Source organism: Chiloscyllium punctatum, chromosome 3 (assembly GCF_047496795.1).
Source record: "Chiloscyllium punctatum isolate Juve2018m chromosome 3, sChiPun1.3, whole genome shotgun sequence".
NCBI lineage: Eukaryota > Metazoa > Chordata > Chondrichthyes > Orectolobiformes > Hemiscylliidae > Chiloscyllium > Chiloscyllium punctatum.
The window spans coordinates 35,992,305-36,013,958 of NC_092741.1; the positions used below are offsets into that span (position 1 = coordinate 35,992,305).

Below are 21,654 nucleotides of genomic sequence, written 5' to 3' on the forward strand. Positions count from 1 at the left end.
TAAGATTTCATTCCCGAAAGGATATCAGTGAAGCACGCTAGATGCAGGAAATGTTCCCAATGTTGGGGAAGACCAGAACTAAGAGGTCACAGTCTAAGGATAAGGGGTAAACCATTAAGGACTGAGATGAGGAAGAGTTTCTTCACTCAGTAATGAACCTGTGGAATTCCATACCACAGGGAGCTGTTCGTTAGATATATTCAAGACGGTGCTGGATGTGGCCTGAGTGGTTAAAGGGATCGCGGGGAAGGGGAGAGGGCGGCAATGGGATACTATAATTGCATGATCGATTCCGTGCTGTAGATCTCTATGATTCTATGACTGCTGGTTCAGCTGTTAAATAACCTTTATTTCCTGTCAAAATGTATTTGTGATTTCTCTCACTAAAAGTCCTGATCCATTTTTAGTCTGGTATCAATGCAACCAATTTCACAGTCAGTATCCCTATTTAAAAAAAACCACATTACGTGCTGAACTAATTGATTGTGCACTGACCTAAATCAGAATGTGTTCTTCTGCTATGAAGACATCATTGTGCATAAAGCCACTGCAATGAAAATAACATAGAGCCATTGGTTGTATCTGCGATCAAGATACAAACATGAGAATATTTAAATCACAAAGATGAGAGGCTTGGGGCTCAATGAAATTGATTTTGAATTTTTTTAAAATATAAGCAGTTAACTATGATTAATCCCTTCATTGGAGTATCTGTCAAATGGGTCTCTTGGTCACACTGGATTCTACGTTGAAAATTTCCAGCAGATTCTTCCATCTCCAGCTCCTGTGCTCTGCTCTTGAAGGGTTTCCCATGCATTTTTGCGGAGAGTAACTCAGCTCCTGTCGCCCAATACCTGTCCACCATCTGCAAGGTGCAGAAATTCACCAAAGCTCTTCAACTGTACCTTTCATCCCACAACCTTTACCGTGAAGAAGGACAAAGGCACTGGATGCAAGGGAACACATGTAAGTTCCCTTCCAAGCCCCACACCGTCCTGACTAGGAATGCCATTCCTTCACTGTTGCTGAGTTAAAAACCTAAAATTCCTTCCTAAGAGCACTGTCGGTATCCCTATGTGAAAAATATAAGAACTAGGAGCAGGAGTAAGCAATTCAGTCCTCGAGCCTGCTCCACCATTCAATATGATCCTGGCTGATCTCATCTGGCATCAACTCTACTTTAGTGCCCACACTCTCTAACCCTTCAACCCATTTCTAACTAATAATCTATCTATCTCCTCAAATTTATTCAGTGTTTTGCCGTACATCATATCTGGGGTTGTGCATTGCACAAATTCACGACCCCTTGAGAGAAGTAATTTCTTCACATCTATTTTAAATCTGCCAGTCCTTAGCCTAAAGCTGTGACCCCTCATTCTAGATTGCCCTAAAAGAGGGAACATCTTTTCCACATCTACTTTGTCAATCCCTTTAGCATCGTATGTACCTCAGTTAAATCTTCTCTCATTCTTTTAAACTGTAGTGAGTACAGGCTAAAATGCTCAATCTCTGCACATAAGTGCCTTAAGGACTGCAGCATTTCAAAATAGCAGCTCACCATCACCTTCTCATGGAAAAACTGGGATGGCTATCCCAGCCAACAAGGTCCACATCCTGGGAATTTATTTTAGCAAGTTAACTTCAGTGCTGGCTCTTCCAGCCAGCCTCCCATCTTCCACCTTCTTCTCACTGACAAACGTTGGCTCCTTGTGCAGCAACATCTTGATTTTGAACTTCCCATCTTACGATTTCCTGCATAGCCTCCTGTCTTCCTATCTCTTTATCCCATCCAACCTTAGCACCCTGTGAGATCTCTCAATTCCTTCAATTGTCTTGACCATGCCCAAGGTTTGTACAATGCTTTTAACACATGAAGACACACCTTGTAGGGACCTCATAGCAACTGCATTAAACAATATTTGACGTGGGCTATTTGAACAGGTAACCAAAAGCTTATAGACAGAAAGAGCCCCCAAAGTGCATCCTAATAAGAGAAAAGAGATTTGACAGCTTGGTGCTTTAGCAGATAAAAGCTTGACCACAATATTACTCTTGTTGACACTGTGCCTTTAGAGTTTGTTTTGCTTCCATCAGTCAGTTAACAATTGTTGTTTTCATCTTGACTTCACATAGCATCCTAAAGTCTGAAACACCAGTAATATAGACTTTCGATACCCTTTAGCTTGTAGTTATGGCAGTTTCTGTTTTTCACATCTGTACCGTTACGCAGGTGTTGCTAGTTGCTGCTGCTTGTAATTGTCTTTAATATTTTCAGCACACAGAACACTCCTCTTCCACGTACCTATGTTCCCATAGCTTGCAATTGGAAATTGGCTTCTTGCTGTGCGTTTCATAAGATTTTCTCTCACTAGTGTGGGTGGATTTGAGACTTTAGAACTTTCTTTCTCAGAAAACAGAATATGGTCATTGTTTTTAACTTTATTCTTGTTTTTAACCTAGGCGTAGAATCCTCCACCCACAACTCTGAAGATGCGTCAATAAATAATACTGCTCAAGTCCCGAGACTGGTTGTTTCTGTCGACTGCAGATGTCAATTGGTCTGTCACCTGACCAATGAACTGTCAGTAGAAATGAATCGCCGCACTGTCTTTCCCTTGCCAGAGAAGGTGAGTTTAGTCTCTGTATCTGCATTACTACTCCCTGTGCCACAGTGAAATCCCAGCAGAAATTCTCCGATACTGATGATCTCCACCAAAGTCAGTGTTTGAAATAGATTTCTCCCACCCGCCCCACCTCTTCTAATGGCAATGACCTGGTTTCTTAAATGTGATTTAGCACTCATGTCTGGATAATAGGCAGTGAGTAGCACACACTTTTCACCCTGGCACCCATCTTTCATTTTACAAACAGGAGAGGTGATGGCCTAGTGGTATTATTGTTAGACTGTTAATCCAGTGACCCAGTTAATGTTCTAGGGACCTTGAATCCTGCCATAGAAGATGGTGGAATTTGAATTCTATATAAAAAAAATTAAAAGTTTTTAACAATGTCAGTGAACCTATTACCGATTGCTGGGAAAGTCCGTCTGGTTCCCAAATGTCCTTCAGGGAAGGAAACTGCCATCCTTACCTGGTCTGGCCAACATGTGATTCCAGACCCACAACAATGTGTTTGACTCTTCGCTGCCTTCTGGGCAATTAGGAATGGACAGTGAGTGCTGGCCTAGCCAGCGATGCTGTCATGTTGTGAATGAAGTAAATTTTTAAAAGTTATTGAAAGATTGGTGTTGTTGCTGAATGTGGGAGTGCCCGATTCAGTAAAGTTCAATAACTGAATAATTGTCAAGAGGCTCTAACCTCCTTGTGATGAATGAGCTTGTTCTAAGGGGTATTAATGGTAATGGTAATGGAAATGTTATTGGACTAGCAGTCCAGAGGAGATCAGCAAAGCAGCCTTTGTGTGGAGCGGCAAGAGATAGGGGAGATACTAAACGAGTATTTTGCATCAGTGCTTACTGTGGAGGAGAACGTGGAAGATATAGAATGTGGGGAAATAGATGATGACATCTTGAAAAATATCAATATCACAGAGGAGGAAGTGCTGGATGTCTTGAAACGCAAAAAGGTGGATACATCCCCAGGGCCTGATCAGGTGTAGCCTAGAACTCTGTGGGAATCTAGGGAAGTGATTGCTGGGCATCTTGCTGAGATATTTGTATTATCGATAGTCATAGATGAGGTGCCAGAAGACTGGAGATTGGCTAACATGGTACCATTATTTAAGAAGGGTGGTAAGGACAAGTCAAGGAACTATAAACCAATGAGCCTGACGTCAGTGGTGGACAAGTTGTTGGAGGGAATCCTGGGGGACAGGAATTACACGTATTGGAAAAGCAAGGACTGATTAGGGATAATTAACATGGCTTTGAGTGTGGGAAATCATGTCTCATGAAGTTGATTTGAGATTTTTGAAAAAGTAACAAAGAGGATTGATGAGGGCAGAGCGGTGGACATGATCTATGTGGACTTCAGTAAGGTATTCGACAAGGTTACCGATGGGAGACTGGTGAGCAAGGTTAGATCTCATGGAATACAGGGAGAACTAGCCAATAGGATATAGAACTGACTCGAGGGTAGAAGACAGAGAGTGGTGTTGGAGGGCTGTTTTTTCAGACTGGACCAGTCTGTGACCAGTGGACTGCCACAAGGATCGATGCTGGGTCCTCTACTTTTCGTCATTTATATAAATTATTTGGATATGAGCATAAGAGCTATAGTTAGTAAGTTTGCAGATGACACCAAAATTGGAGGTGTAGTGAATAGCGAAGAAGTTTACCACAGTTCAACTGGATCTTGACCAGATGGGCCAATGGGCTGAGGAGTGGCAGATGGAGTTTAATTTAGATAAATGCGAGGTGCTGCATTTTGGGAAGGCAAATCTTAGCAGGACTTAACAGTAAGGTCCTAGAGAGTGTTGTTGAACAAAGAGACCTTGGAGTACAGGTTCATAGCTCCTTGGAAGTAGAGTCACAGGTAGATAGGATAGTGAAGAAGGCATGTGGTATGCTTTCCTTTATTGGTCAGAGTATTGAGTACGCGAGTTGGGAGGCCATGTTGCGGTTGTACAGGACGTTGGTTTGGCCACTTTTGGAATATAGTGTGCAATTCTGGTCTCTTTCCTATGGGAAGGATGTTGTGAAACTTGAAAGGTTAGAAAAGATTTACAAAGATTTTGCCAGGGTTGGAGGATTTGAGCTATAGGGAGAGGCTGAACAGGCTGGGGCTGTTTTCCCTGGAGCATCAAAGGCTGAGGGGTGACCTCATAGAGGTTTATAAAATCATGAGGGGCATGGATAGGTTAAACAGACAAAGTCATTTCCCTGGGGTCGGGGAGTCCAGAACTAGAGGGCGTAGGTTTAGGGTGAGAGGGGAAAGATATGAAAGGGACTTGAGGGGCAACATTTTCATGCAGAGGGTAGTACGTGTATGGAATGAGCTGCCAGAGGAAGTGGTGGAGGTTTTTTTAAAGGGCATCTGGATGGGTATATGAATAGGAAGGGTTTAGAGGGATATGGACCAAGTGCTGGCAAATGGGAGTTGATTGCGTTGGATATGTGGTTGGCATGGACGTGTTAGACCGAAGGGTCTGTTTCTGTGCTGTACATCTCTAAGACTCTCTGACTCTAAGAACATGAGTTCAAATTACACTTGGCCAGATAGTGGAACTTAACAATTCAATCCATTTGGAATTGAAAGTCGATTCATTACTTGAGTTTTTTTTTTGACTTTCTGTGCCTCTCATTTAGCTGACCTGTTGTTTGTTTGTTTGTTTGTTTGTTTGACTGTTCCTTTACTGACAGGTGTAAAACTTCTTTCTCTCTTCACTTCTCCATATATCCCAAGGAATCTGCTCCACCATTCACCGAGATCACATCATATTCCTGTTCTCTCCCCATACCCATTGACATGTAGTGTCTTGAAATACATTCATTTCTTTCGTAAACACATTTGATGTCTTGGCCTCCTCCACCTTTTTGTGGAGAATTCCATAGGATCACCACTGTCTCAGTGAACGTATTTCTCCTCATCTTAGTCCTAACTGCTCTAGTCTGTATCCTGAGAGTGATCTCTTGTGTTATGGAGCAGGCCAGACCCCTCAAAACATGTCAAGAAGGTAGCCCCGACCCAAACTTTGCTCGTTGTGTTAAGTAGGTGTAAAGTGAATATTCCAGGAGACAATCAGCTGGTGAAACCACTTTTTTTAAAAACAAAACAATTTATTTCCAAGATTATGGAATTAAATGCAAAACAGAGCAGAATAAAGAATAACTTAAACTCTCCAAAACCCAACAGATCATTCCCAACTTAATGATGCTGTTCCAATTACTGCAACAATCCCCATAAACACCCCTTGCCACAAAAGGTAAAATCAACTACGGATTCTTACAGGATAGAAGCTCGAGAGAGAGTACTGGCCTAGACCTGCTTCTCTGGGTCCAGCAGCCTTTCCACTGCGGATTTGAAAAAAAAAACAAGCCAGAGATAAATTGAGCTGGGAGAACTGGCCGCTCCCCTTTCATTTTGTGTTCTTTGTAAAACTTGAAAGCCTTCTGCCTGAGATAGTAACCATCTGATGCAGTTAATTATTATCAAATTGGTCCTAAAACCCTACCTGTCTATCTTCCTTTCCACTTATCCACTCCACCCACCTCTCTGACCTATCACCATCACACCCTGCCCTCATTTACCTATCCTATTCCCAACTCTTTCCCTCCCTCTCCCCCCCGCACCCCCCACCCAACCAATTTATCTCTCAGCCCCACCTCATTCCTGATGAAAAGCTTAAGCTGAAAATGTCTACTCTTCTGCTCCTCGGATATTGCCTGACTGTGCTTTTCCAGCACCACATTCTTCAACTCTGATGTCCACCTGCAATCCTCATTTTCTCCTAAAGCCCTTTAACCCCGGACTTTTTCGAGTATATGTTGTTTATGACCTCTCTGGGGGAGAAAAAAAGCCGAGGACCACATAATCTTGTTAAAGGAGCTGCTTCATCACACTTGTTCCTGACTCCCGAGCCAAGAGCACAACATCTCTGCGTCTAGACTGTTTAGCCCTGTCAGAATTTTATAAATGTCAATTAGATCTCCTCTCTTCTTATAAAACCCCATGAATCCAGGCCCAAACAACGCAATCTTTCCTTTGTACAACAAACCTGCTAATCCAGGACTCCGTCTGGTGAGCCTTCGGAACATAACACGAGCATAGGCCATTCAGCCTCTTGTGCGTGCTGTGCTATTCAATAAGATTATGACTGATCTGTGGCCTATCTCATATGCCTGCCTTGCACCCATAGCCCTTGATGCCCTTCCTTAAGAAAAAAAAAATGTCTATCCTAGATTTAAACTTACCAATTGAATTAGTATCAAGTGCATTTGAGGAAGAGAGTTCCAAACCTTCACTACGCTCTGCATGTGAAGTGCTTTCTATAATCTCTCCTAAATGGCGTGGTCTTTCTCCTTAGTGCCCCGTGGTGGGGAGGGGGTAGACTCCAGAGGAATTTCTACAAATTTAACAAATGGGAAGATCTCCCCTAGGCCTCATTTGTCTAATCTCTCCTTGTAATGTCCAGGTGTCATCCTTGTAAATCCCTCCAGGGCCAAAACATCCCTTATTCAGAGACGACATCAGAACTGCCCACAATCACCCCACAAAGGACCTGTACAGCTGCAGTAAGATATCTTTGCTCCTCCACTGCATGAAACAGGCTGGCATGCTCAAATATGTTAAGAAAGAGGATGTGCTGAAAATTTTGAAATTCATGAGGATAGATAAATAGGCTGGGCCAGATGGGATATCCCCTAGGTTATGACAGGAAGTGAGGGAAGAGATTGCAGCACCTTTGGCGACAATCTTTGTGTCCTCACTGTCCACTGGAGTAGTGTCAGATGATTAGAGGGTGGCAAATGTTATTCCCTTGTTCAAGAAAGGGAATAGGGATAATCCTGGGAATTACAGGCCATGCCTCACAAACCTTATTGAATTCTTTGAGGATGTGACAAAGCACATTGATGAAGGTAGAGCAGTGGATGTGGTGTACATGGATTTTAGCAAGGCGTTTGAAAAGGTTCCCCATGGTAGGCTCATTCAGAAAGTAAGGAGGCATGGGAAACAGGAAAATCTGGCTGTCTGGATACAGAATTGGCTGCCATAGAAGGCAGAAGGTGGTAGTAGGTGGAAACTATTCAGCCTGGAGCTTGGTGCCCAGTGCTGTTCTGCAGGGATCTGTTCTGGGACCTCTGCTCTTTGTGATTTTTATAAATGACTTGGATGAGGAGGTGGAAGGGTGGGTCAGTAAGTTTGCCGATGACATGAAGGTTGGTGGAGTTGTAAATGGTGTGGAGGTTTGTTGTAGGTTGCAGTGAGACATTGACAGGGTGCAGAGCTGGGCTGAGAAGTGGCAGATGGAATTCAACTTGGAAAAGTGTAAAGTGATTCACTTTGGAAGATTGAATTTGAATGCAGAATACAGGGTTAAAGACTTGGCTGTGTGAAGGAACAGAGGCATCTTGGGGTCCATGTCCATAGATCCCTCAAAGTTGCAACCCAAGTTGATATGGTTGTCAAGAAGATGTATGGTGTGATGACTTTCAGTAGCAGAGGGATTGAGTTTAAGAACCGCGAGGCTATGCTGCAGCTCTATAGACTGGATTAGTGGTGCTGGAAGAGCACAGCAGTTCAGGCAGCATCCAACGAGCAGTGGATGCTGCCTGAACTGCTGTGCTCTTCCAGCACCACTAATCCAGTATTTGGTTTTCAGCATCTGCAGTCATTGTTTTTACCTTGCAGCTCTATAGAGCCCTGGTAAGACCACACATGGAATGTTGTGTTCAGTTTTGATCGCCTCATTATCGGAAAGATGTAGAAGCTTTGGAGAGGGGGCAGAGGAGATTTACCAGGATGCTCACTGGACTGGAGGGTATGCCTTATGATGAATGGTTGAGGGAACTAAAGCTTTTCTCAACAGAGCGATGGAGAATGAGAGGTGACTAGGTAGGGGTGTACAAGATGATAGGCATAGATAGAGTGGACAGCCAGAGACTTTCTACTAGGGCAGAATTGGCATTCACAAGGGGGCAACATTTTAAGGTGATTGGTGGAAGGTTGTGAGGAGATGTCAGAGGTAGATTCTTTACACAAAGTGGTAGGGGTGTGGAATGCACAGCCAGCTGTGCTAGTAGAGTCAGATACATTAAGGACATTTAACTCTTGGATCGGCACATGGAAGATAGGTTAGTCTGATCTTAGAGTAGTATAAAAGGTCAGCACAACATTGAGGGCCAAAAGGCCTGTACAGTGCTGTACTGTGTTCTATGTGCTACTCAAATCTCTTTGCAATAAAGACTAACATGCCATTTGCCTTCCTAACTTCCTGCTGCACCTGCAGGCTTGCTTTTTAGTGATGGGTGTATCAGAATATTTCCTTCTTTATATGACATTTCCCAGGGTAAAAACAATGACTGCAGATGCTGAAAACCAGATTCTGGATTAGAGTGGTGCTGGAAAAGCACAGCAGTTCAGGTAGCATCCGAGGAGCAGGAAAATCAACGTTTCGGGCAAAAGCCCTTCATCAAGAATATTCCTGATGAAGGGCTTTTGCCCGAAACCTCGATTTTCCTGCTTTTCGGGTGATGCCTGAACTGCTGTGCTTTTCCAGCACCACCCTAATCCAGAATATGACATTTCCCAATCTATCTCTGTTTAAATAATATTCTCCCATTCTCTTTCCCCTATCAAAGTGGTAACTTCACATCTATTCTTGTTATGCTGCATCTGCTGTGTATTTGCTGACTCACTCAATTTGTCTAAATCACCTCAAAGCATCTTTACTTCCTCTTCACCACTCTCAATCCCTCCCTAATTTTGCATCGTTGCAAACTTGGAAATATTAGTTTGATTTCCTCATCCAAATGATTGATATATGTAGTGAATAGCTGGGGCTGATACACTGATTTCTGTGGTACCGCACTTATCACTGCCTTCCACTCCAAAACAGACACATTTATTCCCCCCACCCCCCTCCATTTCCTGTCTGGTAACCAATTCTCAACTACTTCCAGTGCCATGTGCTTCAATCTTTTACACTAACTCTTCTCTGCGACTTTCATCAAAAGCTTACTGAAAATTCAAATACACAGCCTTCACTAACTGTCTCTCATCTACTCTACTAGTTGTGTCCCCAAAAATCTCCAGCAGGTTTGTTGAAAATTATTTCCCTTTCATAAACCCATCTAAACTTTGTGTAATTCCAATGAAATTTTCTCAGTGCCCTATTATTGCATCCTTTTATCTTCAACTGTAACATTTTCCCAACTACTGATGTGAGGTTAATTGATTGTGATTCCCAGTTTTATCCCATCCTCCTTTTTTAAATAGCGGGTTTACATTTGCCACTTTCAAATCTGCTGGGACTACAGGTAGTTCTCCTACAACTGGTTAGGATGCAGTGAAACCTCGCTTAATAGAAATAATGGGGCCTATGGGAAATGTGGGATTGACACAGACCAGCGCACAAAATATCACTCAGGACCATTCAAACATCACACACCAGTCTAACGCAAAGTATAGCACAGCCTGGATGAAGGTTGAAGTCATATTTATTAACGAAACAAAAGTACATTTAACACAGTACATTTAGAAAATGTAAGAAAGCTGCTCTCTGTACAGTATCTCTCACAGAAAGCTACTGTCGGCAGCTGACATAGGCTCATGCGCAGAACAAAGCACGCGAACCGTTCCCTGCTAGGATCGGATTATTGTAAACCGAGGTAAGTGGTCTCGAAAATACCATTCCCTAATTCTTCAGCGGTGTTACAGTCCAAGTCGTGCTGCTGAAACGCGTGTTATTCCAGAATCTGCTGAATTCTGGAAGATGACACCTTGTGGATCCATTATTTCCAAGCCAAGCTAATGTCATTTACAAAATACCTTGCAAGAACTCTAGCAGACACTACATTGGACAAACAGGCAGAAAACAAGCCACCAGGACACATGAACATCTTCTAGCCACAAAAAGACTCTCTAGTATCCTTACATACAGATGAGGAAGGACACCACTTCGACTGGGACAACACGTCCATCCTAGGACAAGCCAAACAAAGACATGCACTAGAATTCCTAGAAGCATGGCATTCAAACTGGAACTCTATCAACAAACACATTGATTTGGATCCCATTTACCTTCTCCTGAGAAAAAGAACTGGAAATGACGTCACCACAGGAAATGATGTCATCAATCCTAGGAAACCTAAACACAAAGAGAAAGCAGGCCATGCCACCAGTGCTTCATTCAGAGGCTCACTGTTGATGTTCCCTAGTATGGTGACAAAATGTCTGAAACCGATCTTCCAGCTCAATAAGCAAACCTTCATCCACTCTTCATGTTCATTTGCTCCAGTTTAAGAAATATTAAATCTCACCTATTGACATTTCCCTACATAAACGTTACTGAAACATTCATTGGTGGCATGGTGGCTCAGTGGTTAGCACTGTTGCCTCACAGCACGAGGGACTTGGGTTCAATTCCACCCTCTGGCAACTGTCTGTGTGGAGTTTGCACATTCTTCCTGTGTCTGTGTGGGTTTTTCTGGTTTACTCCTACAGTCCAACGCTGTGCAGGTTCACTGGATTAGCCTTGGGAAACGTGGGGTTACAGGTATAGGGTAGGGGAGTGGTTCTGGGTGTGATGCTCTTCAGAGGGTCAGTATGAACTGGATAGGCCAAATGGCCTGCTTCCACACTCTATGATTTGAAACTAAAGACCAATTTTTTACTTTAAACATTGTACGTTAGAAATACTCACCTGTCTGTTGCTAACTGGTTGGTTGTCTCAGGTCTTTTTTTTTTCCTGCTCCCCAACCAATCATCTTGCAATCTTCTTCTGATATAGTTTATGAAAAATTCTTCAAACTTTGTCTCTAGATGCTCCTTTCATCTGCCCATCACTCAACCCATCCACATTGCATCCTCTGTCTTGTCCATCCCCAGTCCTTTTGCAGTCTCCTGTCTCCTCCCACCTGTAAAGCAGCCTCCTCCTAGCTCACATCCCCAACCCAGCAGATGGCAAATGCATAAGGGCACCTTGCTGTTGGCTCCCTTGGTACTGTTAGCCACAGGAGCTATGTGCCTACTCCTTCTTGAAAATTTCATATTTCTAAAAAAGCCAGTATATATTCTGACTTTTCCCATAAAGAATGTTGTTCCCTTAATGATTCATTTCCTTTGACTGGGGGTATAGTATTCTCTCCTCCTACACATACATGAGATGTCTGCTTCTCTATAGCAAAAACAGAATGCCACCCACCTTTGTAAATGGAATTTAACTGCAACGTTAACCTCAGGCAGAATTTTAATAAATTACATTCCATTTTGAATTTGTCCTCTGTTAAATGCCTGTCTGTGCAAGAAGGAAAGAGAGCATGGAGACCTATAAATGTTTCCTTTTTGGGATGTTCAAATTTTGTTTTACATCCTTTATGCTGAGGGGATTGGCACCAAAGGGTTAACTTGAGTTGCCTTTGAGGATTTCGGTTTGAAGGGGGGGGAACCTGTAGCAAGCTGACTTGTGTTGTTAAGCTGGCAGGAAGAGAAATCTTGCTCAATTCAGTTGAGCCAGGTTTTTCCTGTCTTGAAGTGGAACAACTGAGTCAGTGGAAAAGGAGGAACAAACACAAAAAAAATGTCCTGTGCATCTGGTATCCTGACACTCCCTCAATCTTGACAAATCTGAATGACATATATTGTACGCACATCCTTTTAAATCACTGCACTAAAACTTGTAAAAATGCGTTGTTGTGCAGCATCAGTGGGAATGCATTTTGTAGTGGATAGTATTCTCTTTTTGTGTCACCGCATTGTGTATATCTTTAAATTAGAACACACATTTGACTTTTGCCACAGTTCTTCACCAGCTTTCTGCTTTTGATCACTAGATTCATCTACCTGTTCTGCCTTACAAGCTTGCTCCACCTGCTTCAGTTCATCAACAGACAAAGCATGCCCTTCAACCCCTCCCTTTAACATTTCCACAAGGTAACAGGAGCGAAATACAAAATCACTGGAAACATTGAAAAAGTCCTATTCCAGTTAGAACAAAGGAATGTGAGTAAGTCATTCTGCCACTTGAGCCTGCTCTGACTATCAGTTGTACCTCAATTTCATTTGGGCATCTCGATGGCTCAGTGGTTAGCATTGCTGCCTTACAGCACCAGGAACCCATGGTTTGATTCCTGTCTCTGGTGACTGACTGTGTGGAGTTTGCACATTCTCCCTGTGTCTGCGTGAGTTTGTTCCGGTTTCCCCCCTCATTTCAAAATATATGCAGGCCAGGTGAATTGGCCATGCTAAATTGCCCATATTGTTAGGTGCATTAGTCAGGGGTAAATGAGTCTTGGTGGGTTACTCTTCAGAGGATTGGTGTGGACTCGTTGGACTGAAAGGCCTGTTTCCATACTGTAGGGGAATCTAATCATTTACTCCCTTCAGCCCTATATCCCTTCATATTCTTGTATGATCTCAAAGTTAAAAGCTTCAGTTGCCTCAACATCTGTACCTTTTTAAGGATGGGATAGAAAATTTCTATTGCCTTCTGTGTGAGACAGACCATGTTCCCTGATTCTTTGATAAATAGTCTTACCCATGACTTTTGAACAAAGTTTTGTCAATTGAGTAGAATACAGCATCAATCAGGAGACACAAAAAGTGAATAATGAAAATGTGTTTTGTTTACATCACAAACATTCCACAACTTCTAAGTGCTCCTTGTTGCTCTCTCTGTCCCTCAATAGTCAAGAGAGATTTCAAACCATTAAGCCAATAACCTCTTACAATGATGAGTCTGCATTAATTTACTAATGTATGTGGCATTGAGTTGTTGAGCTTTCCAGGTAAATCAATGGTAAATTATGAAGGCCTTCACTTGTCATGTTCTGTCTTCAATCACTACTTCCAATCACTTATGTCCAATTCCTCTACAGCGGAGGAAAGTTTAGGGCATATCTCTGGAATTTCCTTTCAGTTCACAATAAATTATAATCCTTGACAATAACCATCCAAACTTTCTATAGTCACTCTCTGATCTACCTACATGTTTACATGGGGTACTTTGAGCCAAAATGCAATCACTGTAAAGATCCCCTTGACTTGTATTATTCATATATGACTTTGAAGAAAATCTCAATAAGAGGCGGATTGTTTTTAACTGCAGGAATGAGGAGGATCTATTGGTTAAAAATTCTGAAGGGCATATGGTGAAAACTTGTGAAAGTAAATTGATAACCAGTGGATAGAAGCTGGAGAAATAAAGGTTGGGTTATCAGAACATGAAAACTTAAATTAAGGGAAGTTTTTGTGTCAATAGTTATCACATTCTGTCAAAGGGAATTTTTAAATATTTAGAAAAGAAGAATATAAATGGATCCTTGTGAAGATGAAACAATGACATTTGAGTGTGCCTCTCCGGATGAGGATTGAATGCCTCATTTGGAATGAAGAACCAAAAATCTGTGATGTAATTCTGATTCCTTGATGCAACTGAGTGTTTCTTCTCAAGATGTGATCTAAACTTAGAAGTGGAGCATGTACCTATATCTTCTTTATTCACTTGGGATATAGATATTACTGTTTGGGAAAACATTAATTGAACGTTTCTCGTTGCCCTTGAGAAGGTGGTGGTGAGCTGCTGCCTTAAACCATTGCAGCTCATTTAATGTGGGTAGACCCACAATGCCATCAGCAAGGAATTCCAAAATTTTGACTTAACAACACTGAAGGAACAGCAATCTTTTTCCAAGTCACTTCCAAGGGAATTCCATCTATCTTCTGCCCTTATCTTTCTAGATGATTGTGGACATGGATTGGGCAGATACTGTCATAAGATCTTTGGTGAATTTCTCTAGTGCATCTTGTAGATAGTGCATAGTAGCAGCAGTGTGTACTAATGGTGGAGTGAGTAAATGTTTGCAGAAGTGGTGCATTTCGAGTGGGCTGTTTTGTCATGGTATTGACCTTTTTAAGTGTTGTTGAAACTGCAAATGATGAGTATTCTATCACACTTCTGACCTTGTGTCTTGGAGATAGTGAATAGGCTTTGGGGAGTCAGGAGGTTAGTTTGTCGCTACAGGATTCCTAGCCTCTGACTGACTCCTGTAGCCACCATAGTTATATGGCTAGTCCAGTTCAGTTTTTGGCCAAAGGTAACCCTTTGGATGTAGATAGTCGCAATTGAGTGATGGTAAAGAAATTAAATGTCAAGGGCTGGTAATTAGATTGTCTTTTCTTGGAAATGGTCATTGCCTGGCAAATTGTTCTGAGTGCACGATGAAAACGTTCAATAAAATCTGTCTTTTATCACTCATACTCCAGTTCTGTCATGCCAAAGCAAAAAATATCATGGGGACTTGGGAGTGATTGTCACTTTTTTAAATGTCTTGACACTTGGAAATGGTATTAAACGTAAACAAATAGAATGTCTCATACTCCAAAAGGTAACAACTGTATTTAAACAGAATTCAAGTTCACACTTTTCTGTTAGAGTTTTATTTCAGTTGACCACGTTTCATAAAATATTTGCAGTGCTGATTACTAGCCCCTCATATTTGTACAGCCAATTCAAACTCAGTTAACTCTTCATCTGTTGTCTGTTTCCTCATTCCATTAGTTCTCAGGCATTCCTTCAGACAGATAATAAGATGTTGAGTGGCATTGAACAGTGGAATGTTAGACCAAAGATGTTATCCTGAACCTCTATAGTTCATCAGCTAGGCAATACTTTGATTACTCTCTGCATATCTGATCACTGCACTCAAAAACAAAGGAGAGTGGCAAGAATGATCCCAATTGTAATTGGCTAAATGGCTAATCATCATTGTATGTGTATGTTGGTATACACATGTAATGGTGTTTATTGTTTATGGTTAGACTGTAGATTTTGATTTATCTCAAATTTGACTGATGTTCTGAGAAAGTTGTTGCATAATTTCATGTTTGATGTAATCCCTCAATCTGCATGGAAGGGAGGGAAAGCCCAGTAGTAGCAATGCTACAATATTAGAATTATCACTGAGAATTATAGTCAGATTCCACGCTTTTGAGTAATATTGGGGGGGGGGGGGGGGGGGGAAAAAGAGGAAAAAAATGTATTTATAGAATAACTGTTCTCCGCTTTCCCCCACCCAATTAAATGTGTACATTTTCCATAATTACCTAAATACAACTACAGTTAAGGAGTTGTATTGACAGTCTCACTCCCTGACGTGTTCCACTGTCCATTTGATGGAATGAGCTTACTTTAGAGATGGAGCACTAACATCTTTGTGAACAAATACAGTTGGCAACATCCCTCCTGACTCTGCCAACAACCTAAGACCATGGGTTGAACAAATCAATCATTGCTTCTCACTACAAAGCACTTAATATTTCTAAATCACACAGAAGAGAAAGAGATTATTCAACTCACTATGCCTGTGCTGGTTCAGTGACATCTGTCCAGATAGTCCTGGTCCATCTTCTTCCCTCTTTTTCCTGCGGCTTTGTAAAAATTTCCTTCTCAAGTCTATTTAAAATTTTACACTGGAAACAGTGAGCATGAAAGCCGTTCCATTTCCTTTCTTGACAGCTGTAAATCTTGATGTTTAACAGCCACTCAATAAGATTCTGAGAGCCCAGGCCGACTGGACCAGAATTTTAGTCCAAAGGGTCAGCTTGAAGTTATCCCATGTATGTTTTGTGGCCTGGTCAAAAAGAATAGTTGCATGTATTCTGCATCCAGAAATTGATTGTTCAGTAGCATAGTTTGCCAACCACTTCCAGTTGGGTGTTACTTATTGTGGTCAAAGATGGAGATGTAACACCTTGTGCCATAAGTATTTGTTTTCTTGACTCTCCGCGCTGGATCAAATAGACTACAGGAAGAGGTAATCCCTGAGTATTGATACTGCCTTTCTGCATGAATGACAAGTGCAACATCACCAGTATGAAAGAATCCTCTGCTCAAGACAAGCTGGACTCCTGTTCTCATTTTCAGTCAGGACAGATTGTAGACAACATAAACCCAACAGTGAGAACACTGCATGGCTTGACAGTAGCAAAGACAGTTCATGCAAAAGATGGGAGACATTATGCAAAGCCATGACTACTACTATCTGGAAGGACTGGGGCAGCAGATACATGTGAAAACCACTACCTGCAAATTTCCCTCCAAGCCACCGACCTTCCTAACTTTAAAATGAAATATATTCATTGTGACTGGGTCAAAATCCTGGAACTCTGTTCCTAACAGCAGTGGGGGCCCACCTACAGCACATGGACCACAGCAGTAAAAGAAGGCAGCTCATCACCACCTTCTCAAGGGCAACGAGGGATGGGCAATCAACCAGTGATGTCCATATCCCATGAATAAGTTTTTTTAAATCTCTGGATTATTCTTACCTATGACAGTGAAAATGTGTATTACATATGAGGAGGATGGTTGGTCCTACTGACAGGAGGGCAAGACTCTACGAGACATGAGGGAAGGTTAGCTCTCTACCAATGTTCCTCTGTCTCATCTGTTCCTTCCATGGCAATGCACACTGCACTGTATGGTTTAAAGGCATAACTTCCGACCGTTTGGGGTGAAGTATGTAGTGAAATGCCACACCACCTGTTAAGTATTCGAGAACTTTAGAGAAGCAGCAGAAAAGACTTAAGATGATTTCAAGGATAAGAGCATTCATTATCAAGATGAATTGGAATGGCTGAGTTTGTTCTTGAAAATGCTGAGAGTAGGTTTGATGGAGAAGAGTGGAAAGAGAAGGTGGGATGAAATCCTTCCCATCGTTGAAGGGGTCAATAAACCAGAAGACACTGATTTAAGATGAATTGTTCAAGCACCATGGAGGATGTGAGGAAAAGCTTTGATATGCAGCATGTGGTTGGGGTCTGGAATGCATATTCTGTGTGCGATGGAATTAGATTGAATCATGGACTTTCAAAAAAGAATGGAATAATAATCTGAAAAGGAAATAATTTGCAGATTGTGAGGAAAAGGTGGGAGAGTGGGACACGTTGAGTTGCTCCTGTGGAGCTCTGGCACAAATATGATGGGCTGAATGATCTCCTGTGTTGTAATAATCTGATTTGTTTTGAAAAAGATTTTGTAAGTTAAGAACGATGATTTATCTTCCTGCTTTTATCTGATCGCTCCTGCCGCTGCTAAATCTAATGTTAGTAAAACTCGTTTGGCAGTTTATAGAACACTGCCTGGCTGTTGTAGAACACTGACTATCAGCCAAACTGGTTAACAAGTTCATTCTATAGTGAGCATAACAACAACATCATCACCGCTGACATTAATGGATTATTCTGTGTATAATGTATTCTGTCTTTCTGTGCAGTATTTTTAGGTTCAAGTCGATTTCATCAAAGTAATATCACACACAATCTGCAGGCTATGCATTTCGTTATGACGGGTATTATTGCACTTAAAGCAATGATACATCTACCAACAACCTCTCCGTAGCAAAAAAACAGTCTCACACCACCCAGCCAACATAAGCCCCCAGTTACAGCAAATGTTTGGCTTCAGAATGAGCAGTATGTAGATTCAGCTTCTCAATTAAACTTTGAGTCATATCAGTACAGAAACCCATCTCTTCGCCTACAGGTTTCATCTTGTTATGACTGTGTGTATAGGCAGCAGGAGTGACAGCAAAGCCCACTTGCTACACCACAATAGGGGATGCCAGTGTACTGGCATTGCCACTGTATACCTATGCCCTTGGGGTTGGAAGGGCTTGCTGTTGCCTTAATACTTGAGGCAACTATAAACTCCCACTGTTACTGTGACTTGTGGCAAGGGAAATGAGTTACTGGTTGCTACGCTCGTGGAGTGTTTGCCCTCCAGACTTTAACAGTTTTACTCGGATTCCTTGAAGTTACGTTCATCCATAAAATGCCTTGGTGCCAAGGGCAGATGGTCCCAGCTCACCTCCAGAATTCAGCTTCTGTTTGGGCCAAGGCTGTAATGAAATCTGGAGTGAAGTGGTCTTGGTGAACTCTGGCTAAAGAGCCAGAAGACTCCCCTTGTCATGGAACCAAAGCCCAGTACCACTGAAGAGGAGATGGTGCTGTAATGATAATGTGACTCGGCTCATTGTCCAGGGACTGTTTGGCCCCACAAACCTGTTCTGCCATTCAATAGGATCCAGCTGATCTAAAACTCCTGTCCACTTTCCTACCCTTTCCCCATAACCACTGAGTCCCCTCACTGATCAAGAATCTGTCTCAGCCTTAAATATATAAGGCCTCTGCCCCACAGCTCTCTGTGGCAAGAAGTTACAAAGACTCCCAATTCTGAGTGAAATGAATTCCTCCTTACCTCAATCTGAAATTGGCACCTCTTTATTCTGAGACTCTGACCTCTGGTCCTAGACTGTCCCATGAAGGGAAATATCGTTTGTGTTTACCCTGCCAAGCCCCTTAATCTTTTTGTTTTAATGAGACCACCTTTCATTCTTCTAAACTCCAGTGAGTAGAGTCCCAACCTGTTTAGCATGTACTGTTAAGATCATTCCTCACACAAGAGATCATCAAGTGAACATTCTCTGAGCTGCCTCAATGAAAAGGTATCTTTCCTTAAATAAGGGGACCAAAACTGCTCCCAGTACTCCACATATGGTTTCACCAGCACCATGTACAGTTGCAGTTAGACTTCCTTACTCTCATACTCCACCCCCCTTGAAATAGGGGCCATTCCATTAGCCATCCTGATTACTGCTTCGTTTGTTTGCTAGCTTACTGTGTTTCATGCATAACTTCCTTATTTTAAAAAATTTCTTTTTAGCGGTAAGGATAAATTATACAAGGGGGACGGGTTGCACCTTAATAGGTGGGGGACCAGCAATCTGGCAGGTAGGTTTGCCACTGCAACACTGCTGCGTTTAAACTAAATAGTGGGGTGGGGGAGGGACAAACTGGAAGTTTAAGAAGGAAGTTAAAGGGAAAGTTAGAACAAGAGAAGTCAAGAAAAACAATGGAATCAATGGAGCAGAAAACTCAAAAAACGATCATGCCATAAGGTCATGTGAAATAGGGATTGATAGGAAGGGTGAGGGGAGTAACAAATTAAAAATATTATATATGAATGCATGAAGCATTAGAAATAGGGTGGATGAGCTTGAGGCTCATTTGGAAATTGGCAGCTACGATGTTGTGGGGATAACTGAGACGTGGCTTCAAGTGGACAGGGCCTGGGAAATGAATATTCAAGGTTATACGTGCTATCGTAAGGACAGACTGACTGGCAGAGGGGGTGGGGTGGCCCTGTTGGTAAGGAATGATATTCAGTCCCTTGCACGGGGGGACTTGGAATCTGGGGATGTAGAGTCAGTATGGATAGAGCTGAGAAATTCTAAGGGTAGAAAGACCCTAATGGGAGTTATCTTACAGGCCCTCAAACAGTAGCCTGGATGTAGTGTGCAAGTTGAATAAGGAGCTGAAATTGGCCTGTCGCAAAGATGTTACTACAGTTATTATGGGGGATTTCAACATGCAGGTAGACTGGGAGAATCAGGATGGTACTGGACCCAAGAAAGGGAGTTTGTGGAGTTCCTCTGAGGTGGATTCTTAGAACAGCTTGTGCTGGAGCCTACCAGGGAGAAAGCAATTCTGGATCTGGTGTCGTGCAATGAACCGGATTTGATTAGGGACCTCGAAGTCAAGGAGCCATTAGGAGGTAGTGACCACAACACACTAAGCTTTAATCTGCAGTTTGAAAGGGAGAGGGTAGAATCAGAAATGACAATATTTTAGTTGAATAAGAGGAACTATGGAGCTATGAGGGAGGAGCTGGCCAAAGTTCAATGGGGTAATACCCTAGCAGGGATGGCAGTGGAACAACAATGGCAGGTATTTCTGGGTATAATGTAGAAGATGCAGGATCAGTTCATTCCAAAAAGGAAGAAAGATCCTAAGGGGAGGTAGGGGTGGCCGTGGCTGAGGAGGGAAGTTAAGGACCATATAAAGACAAAAGGGAAAAAGTATAACATAGCAAAGATGAGTGGGAAATCAGAGGACTGGGAAGCTTTTAAAGAGCAACAGAGGATAACTAAAAAGGAAATACGCAAAGAAAAAATAAGGTACGAAGGTAAACTGGCCAAAAATATAAAGGAGGATAGTAAAGGCTTTTTTAGGTATGTGAAAAGAAAAAAAATGGTTAAGACTAAAATTGGGCCCTTGAAGACAGAAACGGGTGAATTTATTACGGGGAACAAAGAAATGGCAGAAGAGTTGAATTGGTACTTTAGATCTGTCTTCACTGGGGAAGACACCAGCAATCTCCCAGATGTAATAGTGGCTGAAGGACCTGAACTGAAGGGAATTTATATTAGGCAGGAAATAGTGTTGGGGAGACTGTTAGGTCTGAAGGCTGATAAGTCCCCGGCACCTGATGGCCTGCATCCCAGGGTACTGAAGGAGGTGGGTCTAGAAATCGTGGATGGATTGGTGATCATTTTCCAATGTTCTGTAGATTCAGGATCAGTTCCTGCGGATTGCAGGGTGGCTAATGTTGTCCCACTTTTTAAGAAAGGAGCGAGAGAGAAAACAGAATTATAGACCAGTTAGTCTGACCTCCGTGGTGGGAAAATGCTGGAGTCAGTTATAAAGGACAAAACTACGACACATCTGGATAGCAGTAACAGGATAGGTCAGAGTCAGCATGGATTTATGAAGGGGAAATCGTGCTTGACTAATCTTCTGGAATTTTTTGAGGATGTAACTATGAAGATGGACAAGGGAGAGCCAGTGGATGTAATGTAACTGAACTTTCAGAAATCCTTTGATAAAGTCCCACATAGGAGGTTAGTGAGCAAAATTAGGACATATGGTATTGGGGGCAAAGTACTGACATGGATTGAAAATTGGTTGGCTGACAGGAAACAGTAGTGATAAACGGCTCCCTTTCGGAATGGCCAGCGGTGTGCCACAGGGATCAGTGCTGGGACCGCAGCTTTTCACAATATACATTGATGATATAGATAAAGGTATTAAAAATAATAATTTGCTGATGACACAAACCTGCGTGGCAGGGTGAAATGTGAGGAGGATGTTAGGAGAATACAGGGTGACCTGGACAGGCTAGGTGAGTGGACGGATG

General features: G+C 42.3%; 1 long non-coding RNA gene across 7 annotated transcripts in view; it reads left to right on the top strand.

The window, feature by feature from the left end:
• The window catches only part of LOC140457857 (uncharacterized), a 560,696-nt gene that overhangs the window by 163,636 nt on the left and 375,406 nt on the right, over positions 1-21,654 (top strand). For all 7 annotated transcript variants that reach the window (XR_011953382.1, XR_011953377.1, XR_011953376.1 and 4 more), the window contains exon 3: positions 2,461-2,627. This is a non-coding gene — a long non-coding RNA (uncharacterized lncRNA). The remainder of the gene's footprint in view (positions 1-2,460; positions 2,628-21,654) is intronic.